This window comes from Salmo salar, chromosome 23, assembly GCF_965601325.2.
Source record: "Salmo salar chromosome 23, fSalSal1, whole genome shotgun sequence".
NCBI classification, from domain to species: Eukaryota; Metazoa; Chordata; class Actinopteri; order Salmoniformes; family Salmonidae; genus Salmo; species Salmo salar.
The window spans coordinates 2,801,477-2,817,373 of record NC_138313.1 but is presented as its reverse complement, the minus strand read 5'-3'; positions in this window follow the sequence as shown (position 1 = coordinate 2,817,373).

Below are 15,897 nucleotides of genomic sequence, written 5' to 3'. Positions count from 1 at the left end.
TCCCTGATGAGGACAAGTTGAATAATAATTACTGTATCAATAAACATACACAATGTAGTCATGTATATGTGTCAGCTATGTAAGTTGGAAACACTGTATGTTAAAAGCACTGTGTGTGTGTGTGTGTGTAGCATAATGACCATTTTTTCACGAGTTCACATGTGAACTCGTGATTTTTCACATAAAAAAGCATGTGGTTATTCCTAAAGGGTAGTTTACAACCATAGTTAATGTATTTATCCACTATACAGACGAACCAGGCAAGGCTGTCCATTGTCTCCTCTTATTTTATTTCTCATAAAAACCATTAACCTGGAATTCTATTGAAGAACTGTATGTTAACCTTCTATCCTTATGATATATTATTGACGGTTGAAAATCCAGAAACCTATTTGAAGGCTGTGATAAACAGACAGAGTTTCAGGGCTACCTAGAGCTCAGCAGGAGCCTGGGTGTTGGAGTGAATTGTCTGCTGGATGAAGTCCATGTAGTGGGCCATCCAAGTGTAGACTCCAGGGAAGCCTTCCAAAGCACAAGCATTGCAATGCCTTAAAACTCACAAAGTTTAGTTTAGTTAGTTTATTTATTTAGCACATAAAAAAGAAAACAGTGCAGGGAGAGGGGAATAAACTCAAGATCAAACTAAATAATGAATACAGAAAATCGATTAACAAGATATTCCATGAAAAACAAACAGAAAGGTAAGATGTGAAGAGAGAGGGAAGAGTAAAATTATAAAAATAGGGATGGGTACTGCTGTGAGAGGTAGTTGTGAGGACTGGCCTTGGGCCAAAAGGTATTGTTTTAATAGTTGTGTTTTTTTAACAGTTAATGGACATGTGATTCGTCAGATGTCCAGGTTGGTCATTTCAAAAGAGTGGTCCTCGTGTATTAGTGAGAATTGTCCTTGGGTTGTCCAGTAAAAAGCAGCATGACGATGATTAGCGGGATCTGGTCACATGGCAGCTGCCGCCATAAACAACATGCCAGGAAATGAATCACTCGTCAAGTGCATAAACAGAATGAGACTGAGTGTAAGGGCTCCAGTAAACTAAGTTTGAAATTGCCCTCCAGCCCATGGTATAAGAGCCGTAAGACACGCTCTCGGGTCAACATTGTGCAAAAATTATAAAAATAAACATTTATTATATAATGAAACTGAGAATTACATAGCACAAGCCTCTTTGTTCTCTAACAGCTATTTGTCTTTTAAGGTCCAAAAACAAAGCAATTGGGTAGCAAACGCATAAACTGCGGGTGTATGTCACCTCTGGCTGCATAGCAAATGGCCCAAGACAATGCCTAACACAGGCGATTGGTGGCACCTCAATTGGGGAGGACAAGCTTGTGGTAATGGCTGGAGCGGAATAAAGGGAATGGTATCAAATACATTGAACACATGGTTTACATATGTTTGATTCCATTCCATTTGCTCTGTTCCAGCCATTATTATGAGCCGTCCTCCCATCAGCAACCTCCTGTGATGCCCAAGAACCAGAGGTGTGGACTCTAGTCACATGACTTGGACTCGAGTCAGACTCGAGTCACAAATATGATGACTTGCAACTCGACTTTGACTTTAACACCAATGACTCGTGACTTGACTTGGACTTGAGCCTTATGACTCGACCTGACTTGATACTCTCCCCAAGCCCAAATATTAAAAATTATGCTATTAAAAAAGTGTGCAGCGCATCAACTCTTCATGTAACGGATTACATTTTGAACCGGACAGCAGCCAATCAAATTGTGCCAGCTGAGAAAAAGTTGTGCGTGGCAGTGCAGAGGAACGTCGACGGGTGAATTCAGATGGAGCCCTTGGAAAGATGATACCCCAAAGTATTATTTTTGGATATAAAGACGACACTGTATCAACAAAAAACGGATTGCAACTTGCAAAACATGCGGGGTGAAAATTACAGACGGAGGCGCAACAATTTCCAACTTTGTTCAACATTTGAAGCTGCATAAAGAACGGTAAGTCGTGGCTAATATAGCAGACAGCTATATATACTGCTCAAAAAAATAAAGGGAACACTTAAACAACACAATGTAACTCCAAGTCAATCACACTTCTGTGAAATCAAACTGTCCACTTAGGAAGCAACACTGATTGACAATAAATTTCACATGCTGTTGTGCAAATGGAATAGACAACAGGTGGAAATTATAGGCAATTAGCAAGACACCCCCAATAAAGGAGTGGTTCTGCAGGTGGTAACCACAGACCACTTCTCAGTTCCTATGCTTCCTGGCTGATGTTTTGGTCACTTTTGAATGCTGGCGGTGCTTTCACTCTAGTGGTAGCATGAGACGGAGTCTACAACCCACACAAGTGGCTCAGGTAGTGCAGCTCATCCAGGGTTGCACATCAATGCGAGCTGTGGCAAGAAGGTTTGCTGTGTCTGTCAGCGTAGTGTCCAGAGCATGGAGGCGCTACCAGGAGACAGGCCAGTACATCAGGAGACGTGGAGGAGGCCGTAGGAGGGCAACAACCCAGCAGCAGGACCGCTACCTCCGCCTTTGTGCAAGGAGGAGCAGGAGGAGCACTGCCAGAGCCCTGCAAAATGACCTCCAGCAGGCCACAAATGTGCATGTGTCTGCTCAAACGGTCAGAAACAGACTCCATGAGGGTGGTATGAGGGCCCGACGTCCATAGGTGGGGGTTGTGCTTACAGCCCAACACCGTGCAGGACGTTTGGCATTTGCCAGAGAACACCAAGATTGGCAAATTCGCCACTGGCGCCCTGTGCTCTTCACAGATGAAAGCAGGTTCACACTGAGCACATGTGACAGACGTGACAGTCTGGAGATGCCGTGGAGAACGTTCTTCTGCCTGCAACATCCTCCAGCATGACCGGTTTGGCGGTGGGTCAGTCATGGTGTGGGGTGGCATTTCTTTGGGGGGCCGCACAGTCCTCCATGTACTCGCCAGAGGTAGCCTGACTGCCATTAGGTACCGAGATGAGATCCTCAGACCCCTTGTGAGACCATATGCTGGTGCGGTTGGCCCTGGGTTCCTCCTAATGCAAGACAATGCTAGACCTCATGTGGCTGGAGTGTGTCAACAGTTCCTGCAAGAGGAAGGCATTGATGCTATAGACTGGCCCGCCCGTTCCCCAGACCTGAATCCAATTGAGCACATCTGGGACATCATGTCTCACTCCATCCACCAACGCCACGTTGCACCACAGACTGTCCAGGAGTTGGCGAATGCTTTAGTCCAGGTCTGGGAGGAGATCCCTCAGGAGACCATCCGCCACCTCATCAGGAGCATGCCCAGGCGTTGTAGGGAGGTCATACAGGCACGTGGAGGCCACACACACTACTGAGCCTTATTTTGACTTGTTTTAAGGACATTACATCAAAGTTGGATCAGCCTGTAGTGTGGTTTTCCACTTTAATTTTGAGTGTGACTCCAAATCCAGACCTCCATGGGTTGATAAATTGGATTTCCATTGATTATTTTTGCGTGATTTTGTTGTCAGCACATTCAACTATGTAAAGAAAGAAGTATTTAATAAGATTATTTCATTCATTCAGATCTAGGATGTGTTATTTTAGTGTTCCCTTTATTTTTTTGAGCAGTGTATTTTATTACTTTACTGGTGTATCATGTAGGCGTTACGTAACGTTAAATCAATGAGCCTTCACAGTCAGTCAATGTGGGAACGTGATCATTGCACCCAAGATTGAGCTATACAACAGGCTAGGCAGTTGATAGCCTAAATCCTGCCTGATGTTACCGCTGTTCCTAAAACCACCGACATACATTAGCCTACTGTAACAACACAGAGAGAGTGTGTGTGTGTGTGTGTGTGTGTGTTAAGGTTGGGCGATTGTGTACAAGCCTACATCGCCCAATTGCACCCTATAGCGATCCTCGATCACTATTGGTGGGGGGGGGGGGGGGGGGGGGGGGTCTTTCTCATGGCTACCCATGTATTTCCATGGAAATATAATATTAATAGAACATCAATCAAATGTATTTGTAAAGCCCTTTTTACATCAGCCGATGTCACAAAGTGCTATACAGAAACCCAGCCTAAAACCCCAAACAGCAAGCAATGCAGATGTAGAAGCATGGTGGCTAGGAAAAACTCGGAAGAACGGCAGGAACCTAGGAAGAAACCTAGAGAGGAACCAGGCTCTGAGGGGTGGCCGGTCCTCTTCTGGCTGTGCCGGGTGGAGATTATAACAGTACATGGCCAAGATGTTCAAACGTTCATAGAACGTTCAACGTTCAACTGCACATGGGGACAAAGATCATACTTTTTGTATGATGTCCTATGGTTTGATGAAACAAAAATAGAACTGTTTGGCCATAATGACCATCGTTATGTTTGGAGGAAAAAGGGGGAAGCTTGCAAGCCAAAGAACACTGTCCCAACCGTGAAGCATGGTGATGGCAGCATCATGTTGGGGGCATCATGAGGAAGGGAAATTATGTGGATATATTGAAGCAACATCTCAAGACATCAGTCAGGAAGTTAAAGCTTGGTCACAAGCATACTTCCAAAGTTGTGGCAAAATGGCTTAAGGACAACAAAATCAAGGTATTGGAGTGGCCATCACAAAGCCCTGACCTCAATCCTATAGAACATTTGTGGGCAGAACTGAAAAAGTGTGTGTGAGCAAGGAGGCCTACAAACCTGACTCAGTTACACCAGCTCTGTTAGGAGGAACGGGCCAAAATTCACCCAACTTATTGTGGGAAGCTTGTGGATGGCTACCCAAAATGTCTGACCCAAGTTAAACAATTTAAAGGCAATGCTACCAAATACTAATTGAGTGTATGTAAACTTCTGACTCACTGGGAATATGATGAAAGAAATAAAAGCTGAAATAAATATTTATCTCTACTATTATTCTGATATTTCACATTCTTAAAATAAAGTGGTGATCCTAACTGACCTAAGACTGGGAATTTTTACGAGGATTAAATGTCAGAGATTATGAAAAACTGAGTTTAAATGTATTTGGCTAAGATGTATGTAAACTTCCGACTTCAACTGTATTTAGCTGTTGTTGTTGTCTGTTTTGCATGTTATTTTGCCATTAATACGTGTCACATATCAGTTTGCAAACAATGTAAAAAACAACAACATTGAGTTAATAAAGCAGCATACAAACATGGTCTCTTTTTTGCTTGAGTTAAGGCAGCTCCAAAATGCAGGTGTTTCAGCCTAGCTTAGTGCTTTCTGTGGTGGTGGGGGAGCCAGCGGAAAATACAGAGCATAGGGGTTGGTAATGTTCTCTAGTTGTGCTGTGATTGGCTCAGTGTTCTGTCACTCATGGGGATGCTACGTCACCGCAAAATCTACGGGTCGAGATCTAAAATTCAAGCCCCCTGGGTGCCGACATAGATGTACATTAGAAGTGCCCATCCAAGAAGGCTCAAGGTCATTGGCCACAGATAAAATGACGTCAAATCACGTTATATCTACCGTAGCTTTGATTGGACTGATCATGTCAACATCATACTTTCAAAATCTTAGCTAGAATGCTAGCAGTCATCATTATGAATCAAGTCGACAATCTAGCAGAAAATATGCCTTCTGGATGATAGCAGAGTGAACAGGCCGTGGCTCGGGTGGTTGATGTCCTTGATGATCTTTTTGGCCTTCCTGTGACATCGGGTGCTGTAGGGGTCCTGGAGGGAAGGCAGTGTGCCCTCGGTGATGCGTTGGGCAGACCGTACCACCCTCTGGATAGCCCTGCAGTTGCGGGCGGCGCAATTGTCGTATCAGGTGGTGATACAGCCCGACAGGATGCTCTCAATTGTGCATCTATAAAAGTTTGTGATGGTTTTAAGTGACAAGACAAATTTCTTCAGCCTCCTGAGGTTGAAGAGGTGAAGTTGCGCCTTCTTCACCACAATGTCTGTGTGGGTGGACCATTTCAGATTGTCAGTGATGTGTACACCAAGGAACTTGAAGGTTTCCACCTTCTCCACTGCGGTCCCATCGATGTGGGTAGGGGTGTGCTCCTTCTGCTGTTTCCTGAAGTCCACGATCAGCTCCTTCGTTTTGTTGACGTCGAAGGACAGGTTATTTTCCTGGCACCACTCCACCAGGGCCCTCACTTCCTCCCTGTAGGCTGTCTCATCATTGTTGGTAATATAACCTGTTTTACTGTTGCGTCACCTGCATACTTGATGATTGAGTTGGAGCCATGCAGTCATGGATGAACAGGAGGGGACTGAGCACGCACTTAGCCTACTGTTCTGACTTGGTGGTGAACATGTAGCCTATAGCCTACTTTAGAGAAATGTCATCATTGAATATTGTTAGAGCTTTCATTGTTCCCTTACAGTGCATTCGGAAAGTATTCAGAACCCTTGACTTTCTTCACATTTTCTTACATTACAGCCTTATTCTAGAATGGATTCAATAGTTTTTTTTCTTCTCATCAATCAATACACAATACCCCATAATGACAAAGCAAAAACAGGTTTTTAGAAATTTTAGCAAAAAAGAAAATGACTGAAATATCACATTTACATAAGTATTTTGACCCTTTACTCAGTACTTTGCTGAAGCACGTTTGGCAGCGATTACAGTCTAGAGTATTCTTCGGTATGACGCTACATGCTTGGGACGCCTGTATTTGTAGATTTCTCCCATACTTCTCTGCAGATCCTCTCTAGGTCTGTCCGGTTGGATTTTAAGCGTCACTCTACAGCTATTTCCATTTCTCTCCAGAGATATTAGATTGGGTTCAAGTCCGGACTCTGGCTGGACCACTCAAGGACATTCAGAGACTTGTCCCGAAGCCACTCTTGCATTGTTTTGGGTGTTTGCTCAGGGTCTGTTGGAAGGTGAACCTTCACCCCCGTCTGAGGTCATGAGCACTCTGGAGCAGGTTTTCATTAAGGAGCTCTCTGTACTTTGCTCTGTTCATCTTTCCCTCTGTCCTGACTAGTCTCCCAGTCCCTGCCGCTGAAAAACATCCCCATAGCATGATGCTGCCACCACAATGCTTCACCGTAGGGATGGTGCCAGGTTACCTCAAGATGTGACACTTGGCATTCAGACCAAAGAGTTCAATCTTGGATTCATCAGACCGGAGAATCGTGTATCTCATGCTCTGAGAGTCCTTTAGGTGCCTTTTGGCAAACACCAAGCGGGCTGTCATGTGCCTTTTACTGAGGAGTGGCTTCCGTCTGGCCACTCTACCATAAAGGCCTGATTGGTGGAGTGCTGCAGAGATGGTTGTCTTTCTGGAAAGTTCTCCCATCTCCACAGAGGAACTCTGAGCTCTGTCAGAGTCACCATTGGGTTCTTGGTCACTTCCCTGACCCAGGCCCTTCTCCCCCGATTGCTTAGTTTGGCTGGGCGGCCAGCTCTAGGAAGAGTCTTGGTGGTTCCAAACTTCTTCCATTTAAGAATGATAGAGGTCACTGTGTTCTTGGGGACCTTCAATGCTGCAGACATTTTTTGGTACCCTTCCCCAGATCTGTGCCTCGACACAATCCTGTCTCGGAGCTCTACGGATAATTCCTTCGACCTCATGGCTTGGTTTTTGCTCTGACATGCATTGTCAACTGTGGGACCTTCCAAATCATGTCCAATCAAATGAATTTACCACAGGTGGACTCCAATCAAGTTGTAGAAACATCTCAAGGATGATCAATGAAAACAGGATGAACCTGAGATCAATGTTGAGTCTCAAAACAAAGGGTCTGAATATTTATGTAAATAAGGTATTTCGTTTTTTGTTGTTTTTTTTTGCCAAAAGAAATCTAAAAACCTGTTTTTGCTTTGTTATTATGGTGTACTGTGTGTAGATTGATGAGGCGAAAAAAAAAAAAAAAATTTAATAAGGCTGTAACGTAACAAAATGTGGAATACTTTCTGGATGTACTGTATATGCCCTCTTTATTTATCCTACAGTTTTGACTTGGTGTACAGGGAGAATACTGTAAGAACGGCCCAAGTTCTGAATTCTGTTGCTGTACATTTCAAAAGTGCTGAACAAATAGTTATATTGACTACATCCATCCTAGCTCGCTCATGTCTTATTTTAAATTACGCATTGCCTCTTATTATGCCTTATTTGTACATCTCAATAGAAACCACATTTGTTTAAACAAGTCAGCCATATCAGCTATGCAGTAGATGACGACGAATTAACTGTTTCGCTTACAAACAAGGGTCCGCTGATAGCCAGGTGTAACAGTGATAAGGTGTTGGGACTCTGCTGTTGGGACAGCTATATGTAGGCCCTAACAGTTTGTGGGTACAGTTTGTCACCGTTATAGTCCAATTCATGTATTGTTTAGTGTTGTGTTGTGTAGTGGCTTTGATGGCATGCATCTAAAACCTTTTTTTGAGTTTGCCCCACCAAGATTTACATGCTAAAATCGCCACTGCGTGAGAATAGCCAATATGTAGAAAAATACTGAGGGCCAGAATGCACATCATTCATCAAGAGATCGCTTCCAGAGTGGTCTCCAGAGCTGGCTGGAACCAAAATCGAAGTGATGAGAGATCAAGGCATAGGCCGGCACATTGGCAATTCAGCCAGATCCCAAACCTTGATTTTCCAGGCGCTCCAATTCCCTGACTGTGAAGGAAGAATGCACTCACTCTGGCCTAGCGGGAGATCCAAATCACTGCCGAATACAGCAACTACACCAATGCAAAGCGTTGGGCCTTTTCACAGGCAATGGCCTTGACTGAGAAACCCAGATTCCAAGAATTTCTGCTGTATCCTGCCACACTCAAACTTCCTAGTGGTGCAGAAAATGTGACCACAACTTATTGTGAACACAACTTACACGGTATGTTCTATTAGAATCCTTGACAGAGTCTGAGGATTGAACTTTTGAAAGTTAACGTGTTATAATATTGTTCAGGTTAACTCAGAAAGGTGCTCTATAACCTAATCTTGATACAGTGGGGATGTGATGGGGGGATTTTGCGCGGCTAGCTTTCCCAGTGTCAGGTTTGTAGGAAAAGAGTTTACCATTGTAGAGCAGCTGTGCGTGTTTTGTTTGTATGTTTGTTTAGGTGTTTCGTTTAACTACTCTCAGGTTCTTATGAGAGTGGGCTTCAGGGATGGGGGTCTGGCGACCAGAGTAGGGGATGGATTTGATCTCCGATTTCATGCACAAGATTATTTTTGAATATATCACATGATGACACTACAGCTAACAAGTTGGAATGTTAATGGGATAAATGGCCAAAATAAACGAGTGGTTTGCTTCGATTACTTTTGTAGACATAACATTGATGTTATATCTCATGCCCAAAGATTTCGAAACAGGCATTATTATGTTGCAGCGTCATCTTCTGTAGATTCCAAAACTCGTACCTCCCTCGTCAGAAGACATAGTTTAACATGGACTGTTCTGTAAAAATATGGTAGTGATGACGGTAGGATATCATATATCAAAACTGTAATCTCAGGTAAGAAAATTGCTTTCATATCAGTATACGCGCCAACCTAGTATGATCCTACATTTTTATGAGAATCTAATGGACTTGCTGGCAAATATTACAGATTTTTCTCTGATCCAATGAATGCCATTTTATCAGCTTTGGACCGCTCTGGCTACCAATCTCAAACAGCTCCCACACCTGTGTCAGTGGTATTTAACAACCTGGTCAAGGATTTTAATCGCACTGATATCTTGAGATTTGTCAATCCGACGTCTAGACAATTTAGTTTTTACTCTGCTAGACATAAATTCTACTCCAGAATAGATTATGTTCTAGTTTCCGGCACTGCATATGCAGATATTCATAATGCAACAATATGGCCACGTCCATTTCTGATCATAGTTTCAATATAATATTATTAAAGAACAAACAATTTTTTACTTTATTTGAAAAATAACTAGATGTTTATCTAACACAGAATGTTTGGTCTGTTGAAGATATCCTATGGAACTCTATAACGGAATTTATTAGGAACTTCTCAGTGTCATTTACATCTCACCTTAATAAAACCAGAATGAGACCAATTAACAAACTAGAAACATATTTGGCTAATCAGGAACGAGAACAACAAAACTCTTACTCTGATGGCAAAAAGAAAAGGATAGATGTAGTCAAGTTAGAACTTCATTCTTTGCTCAGACATAAGGCAGAATTCTTAATTCATCGAACCAGACAGAACTATTACTTTAATGGAGCAAAAAGGTATATCCTCTGGTTTGGATGGGATACACCCAGATTTCTACCTTGCCTTTTGGGATAAATTAGGCCAATTTTTACATAATATGATTTGGACTTCTGTTGAAAAGGAATCTTTTCATAATAATGTAAACTCTGCAATGATTGCGGTACGTCCGAAGCCCAATAAAGATCACACTCTAACTGGTAACTATAGACCTTTGTCGTTGTTGTGCTTTGAGGTTAAATTGTATGCTAAAGTTCTCTCAGCCTGTTTAGAATCTTATATGACTACACTAGTGCATCACGACCAGACAGGGTTTTTTAACCCTTGTGTGGTGTTCATGGTTTTGTTATTCACCAAATGTTCGGGGGTCTGATGGACCCACAACCTTATTGGGTTTTTAAAACAATACAGCTATAACAATTTCCGTGAAAATACTTAATACTTAGATGTTGACTTATATCAATTACAAGCAATATAGACAGCATACATGGTTAATATTTGCCATTTACCTCTGCTAGATCACATTGCTTGTAATTGTAAACAAAACTCACTTATAATCAAGACATGGTTGGACAAACATCGCAGCGCTTCTTCCTGTTGCTACCGGCTGCAATCTAGAACGATGAAAACACTTAGTTCAGGAATTTTACTAACATCTCACTCACTCACTCACTCACTCACTCACTCACTCACTCACTCACTCACTCACATAGATAGTTACAGCAGGCCAAGGTAGGAGAGTCAAACACACACACATGCAACACACACACATGCAACAACATCACTTACTTCCGGTATTGGAGTTGTTGGTTCTGTGTTTCGGGCGGATGGGGCACCAGCATCCTCCTCCTGAATCCTCCTCACAATGACTGCAGAAGCTGAGGTCCTTGGAATATGTTCCCTCCTCTGGATTTGAGGTCTTACCAATGCCTGATGTTCCTGGCCACAGATTCTCCCATCCCTATACCACATCGTTTGCCTTTCTTTGGCACATAGGATACTAGGGACCTGTCGGCCGTGAACACAAACTTAGAGGAATTGATAGGCCTGTTCCGTGCATTCAAGAGCTGAGGTGGGAACTCTGGCTTGTTTTTTTCATACTGTTCCTACCATCATCAGCTTCCTCTTGAGGAGCTCCTGTCCCAGCTTGTGTGAAGTAAGAAAGTTATAGTATGTGATGTTGTGGCCACGTCCAGGACATCCCGCATCCCTTGTATTATTTTTCTTTCAGTAAACATTGAAAATGGGTCGCACAGACCCGAACACCACACAAGGGTTAAAATTCAACTATCCTCAGATAATGTGTGTCATTTATTACATGTTGATCATGCTACTAATGGCATTAAAACTCCTTAGAGTAAGCATTTGATAGGTTAGAGTGGGATTTTCTATGTTCAGTATTAGAGCACCTTCATTTAGGAGAGGAGTTTATCAGCATGATTAAAGTTTTATATCCAAATCCTTCTGCCATGGGGACCACATGGGGTAATTGCTCTACGCAATTCCCAGTATCCAGAGGCTGTTGACAACGATGCCTCATCTCGCCTTTGCTCTTCGTTCATTCCATCGAACCGCTAACACAGAAAATCAGAAGGCACCCTCTAGTTAGTGGCTACTGTGATATTCACGGTCAATTTGAGCTGCGGACCAAGAATGTTGAGTTGCCAGCCAAAAGGAAAGGTAAGGCAAGGATGTAATGTGAATTGAAAAGTATACATTTATTTCGCCACTCCGCTCCTCACACTCTCCTTCACTAGTGGGAATAAGGCCAATGACAGAGGTTGGGCTTAAAATGCATGCGCAGATGCCCCGATTTAAAAACGATTAGGAGGCACAGTTGAAAAGTTCACGGACTGACTATACAATGGACTAATATATTTTTTTTATGTACTTTTCAATGCTTGAGATATGAGGTTTTTCGTTTAATTTATTTTACTATTTTAATCACAATTAACTTTTTCTCTGCAATGATTAAACTAGCTCCACCTAAGAAAACCCACTATGCAGCGTGACAAGGGGGAGGGTGGGCTGTCTCTGCTTAACTTTAAGTTTTACTTTTGTGCTTTTGTGCTACACCCCCTCAACATGGTTTGATCCAAATGCTTTAGTCTCCCGGAGACCTATAGAAGATAATTTGGCATTACCACAAAGACTTCAGGATCTAGTCTATTCAGCATTACCATTAAAACGTGATAAGTTAAGTTGGACCACTAATTACTTACTCACAACATGGCGCTTAGTAGAAAAGGAATCGATCACAATACAGCAGTGGCATGCTCAGTCACCAATTTTCCACAATCATTCCATTATTTCTGGAGGTATCCCCTTTTCATTCACTCAGTGGGAGGATAAGGGGGTCATATTTTGGACGATTTTTTTTTAGAGATTAAGTTTTGCAAGCTTTTAATGATCTTAGGGCTAAATTTCAATTACCTGATAAGTCTTTTTTCTTTTATCTACATTTAAAATCAGCATGCAGGCATATGGTGTCCCTTAGGGCTCATCCATCCCACAACATAAATGACAGAATAATAGATAGACATGGTAACTCTAGTAAGCACAAACTATTATTCTAAAACATATAACACTATTGAATAATGCAACAATTCACAAACATGTGCAGATAATTAAAGGGTTTATTTTATCATCTGTAGGCTACACTTAGTACTAAGGTGACGTATTGCTGCCACTCAGATAAATATATTTTTTATTTCATTAATTATGAGATAAGATCACGTTATTACGAAATAATTCAATAACTCATTATAAAGAAATAATCCATTATCTCGTTATTACGAGAAAGATAACGTTATAACAAGAAAGCTCTAGTTATTATGAGAAAGATCACGTTATAAAGAGAAAGACGTTATTTTTACATACAAATCCGGTTGCATGTTATGAGAAATAGCCTTTATTATGCCGAAACATTAGCATAGGCTACTTGGCAAGCTTGGTTTCCTCTAATGCACAGGTTGACATTATGGCCAGTTTGCTTGAGTTGATCAACTTTTCTTTTTTCCTCGGTTTGTGTCCTTGAGCAAAATAGATGGTGTTGTCATTAGTTTACGTAAGGCCTTTACAGACGGAAAAAACAGTTGGACCTCCTTGACAAAGCGTAAGACCTAGATCAACTGGGGCGACATGGCAGCTTCATGGATACAAACTAATGCATCTTAAATGCATCCAAGTGGGATATTCGGTGACCCAAAACAGTCAGGTGTTTATTTCATATTTTAGAGCCCCATGGAGTACGCATTTGTGCTAAAGTCTCTGGGAACAAGATTAGGTAAGTGTCCTTTTTGTCTTGTAATTTCACATTTGGAATGTGCATAGAAACAATTAGCGAACATGATTATGATTATGTCATTTCTAGCACAGCCAACTAGCTAGCTAGTAAGCTATATGAATGATGCACTGAAATGAGCTACTCTCGAGGGGATCACTAAGGTAGCAAGCAAGCCCCTATCTGAGAAGCATGTCCGATTGATCAAGAATTTTACTCAATGTGTGAGGATAGATGCTGGAGACAGGAAGCAAGTACAGGGAGAGAACATTTAATGAAACACGGACAGGAACAGAATACAGACAGCGTCTGGACAGGGGAAAACAAAACGACAATAATGCTGACACAGGGATCTAACCGAGGAACAGACAGATATAAGAGGGGCAATCAACAAGGTAATGGAGTCCAGCGAGCACTGATGCGAGTAATGATATTGACAGGTATGCGTAATGATGGGCAGCCTGGTGCCCTCGTGCACCAGAGAGGAGGAGCGGGAGCAGGAGTGACAGTACCTCCACTCCCACCTGGGCGAGCCTCATGGGCCAGCCGAGGCATGGGTGCTGGACATGCCGGCTGAGGCGTAGAAGCCCGATGAGCCGGCTGAGGCATGGGAGCCCGATGAGCCTGCTGAGGCATGGGAGCCCGACAATCCGGCTGAGGCGTGAAAGCCTGACGATCCCGCTGAGGCGTGGGAGCCTGAGGAGCCGGCTGAAGCGTGGGAGCCTGATGAGCCGGCTGAGGCATGACGTGGGAAGTGAGCCTGATGAGCTGTAATGATGGGCAGCCTGGTGCCCTCGAGCGCCAGAGAGGAGCGGGAGCAGGCGTGACACAATGCAATGTCAATGAGCATTGATTTCATCAAAATTGCATTACAGTGGCTTGAAATAGAATGCAAAAGGAGGCAAATAATTAGTAGGAAGACTTTTGTCATAATTATGTTATCGCCAGATTGACTTGAGATGCAGTATTATGTTAGTTAGCTAGCTATCTAAGAATGAGTGGAAACCACCGGATTTTAGCTAGCTAACGTTAGCATTGCTAGCTCGCTATTTTTGACAAACTTTACTAGCTACTGAGAATGTTCAAAACAATGGCATGACGTGACACAGTGACAGAGGTGCAACCTATGAATGACAACATTTGTTTTACATTTGTCTATTTTGCTATGCTCTCAGCAACATGTGTGTGTCTTCCAGCCTGTCTGTCTGTCTTGGAGTTCCAGATGTGGCTTGAGGAGTGGTGGTGGCCACTGGAGGGCAACTTTAAGGTACAGTTGAAGTTGGAAGTGTAACCGATGTGAAATGGCTAGCTAGTTAGCGGTGGTGCGCGCTAATAGCGTTTCAATCGGTGACGTCACTCGCTCTGAGACCTGAAGTAGTTGTTCCCCATGCTCTGCAAGGGCCGTGGTTTTTGTGGCGCGATGGGTAACGATGCTTCGTGGGTGTCAGTTGTTGATGTGTGCAGAGGGTCCCTGGTTCAAGCCCAGGTTGGGGCGAGGAGAGGGACGGAAGCTATACTGTTACATTGATGCTGTTGACCCGGATCACTGGTTGCTGCGGAAAAGGAGGAGGTCAAAAGGGGGGTGAGTGTAACCGATGTGAAATGGCTAACGGTGGTGCGCGCTAATAGCGTTTCAATCGGTGACGTCACTCGCTCTGAGACCTGAAGTAGTTGTTCCCCTTGCTCTGCAAGGCCGTGGCTTTTGTGGCACGATGCTTCGTGGGTGTCAGTTGTTGATGTGTGCAGAGGGTCTCTGGTTCAAGCCCAAGTTGGGGCGAGAAGAGGGACGGAAGCCATACTGTTACAGAAGCTTACATACACCTTAGCCAAATACATTTAAACTCAGTTTTTCACAATTCCTGACATTTAATCCTAGTAAATATTCCCTGTCTTAGGTCAGTTAGGATCACCACTTTATTTTAAGAATGTGAAATGTCAGAATAATAGTAGAGAGAATTATTTATTTCAGCTTTTATTTATTTCATCAAATTCCCAGTGGGTCAGAAGCTTACATACTCAATTAGTCTTTGCCTTTAAATTGTTTAACTTGGGTCAAACGTTTTGGGTAGCCTTCCACAAGCTTCCCACAATAAGTTGGGTGAATTTTGGCCCATTTCTCCTAACAGAGCTGGTGTAACTGAGTCAGGTTTGTAGGCCTCCTTACTTGCACATGCTTTTTCAGTTCTGCCCACAATTTTTCTATGGGTTTGAGGTCAGGGCTTTGTGATGGCCACTCCAATACCTTGACTTTGTTGCCCTTAAGCCATTTTGCCACAACTTTGGAAGTATGCTTGGGTTCATTGTCCATTTGGAAGACCCATTTGTGACCAAGCTTTAACTTCCTGACTGATGTCTTCAGATGTTGCTGCAATATATCTACATAATTGTCCTCCCTCATGAAGCCATCTATTTTGTGAAGTGCACCAATCCCTCCTGCAGCAAAGCACCCCCATAACATGATGCTGCCACCCCTGTGCTTCACGGTT